Below are 636 nucleotides of genomic sequence, written 5' to 3'. Positions count from 1 at the left end.
TATTTCAGGAGGTTGCACAGTGCACAATCTGTGGTCACTCAAACAGGCGCACGCACGCACGCACGCGCGCACGCGCGCGCACGCTCACACACACACACACACACACACACACACACACACACACACACACACACACACACACACACACACACACACACACACTCAAACATTCTCAGAAGTTGTTTTTCCAAGACCAACTACTTTTCGACCTCCTGGCTGCACACATATATGCACACACAGACACACACACACCAACACACTGTTGTTGTATCTAATCTGGGCAGTATTTCCTCCGGAAAGCACCGGAGCGACTGCAGGACAGCTCTCTGTTTCAGGGCTGAGGTTGACACAGAAGCCCCTCTGTGTGGCCCAGGGCCGCCCTGAGTAAACGCATCGCCCTCCAGCCGCCATAAATATGAGAGAAACAGAGCTACAGTTACAGTCAGGGCCTCGGGAGAAGGTGAAAGGTTTGGGTTTGGGGTTAGGACACCTAAAGGGTATGGGGTTATCTGGTCACCTATAGGAACCCCCAGCTGTAGAGGGCATCATCTGATGGGGAAGACCAACCAAACCATTATCTTGGTGTCCTAGGGCCTTTGGCAGTGGTGAAAAGCTTCGGTCATTTCGGTCTAATAG

Source organism: Clupea harengus, chromosome 17 (genome assembly GCF_900700415.2).
Source record: "Clupea harengus chromosome 17, Ch_v2.0.2, whole genome shotgun sequence".
NCBI classification, from domain to species: domain Eukaryota; kingdom Metazoa; phylum Chordata; class Actinopteri; order Clupeiformes; family Clupeidae; genus Clupea; species Clupea harengus.
This window is presented reverse-complemented; position numbering follows the sequence as displayed.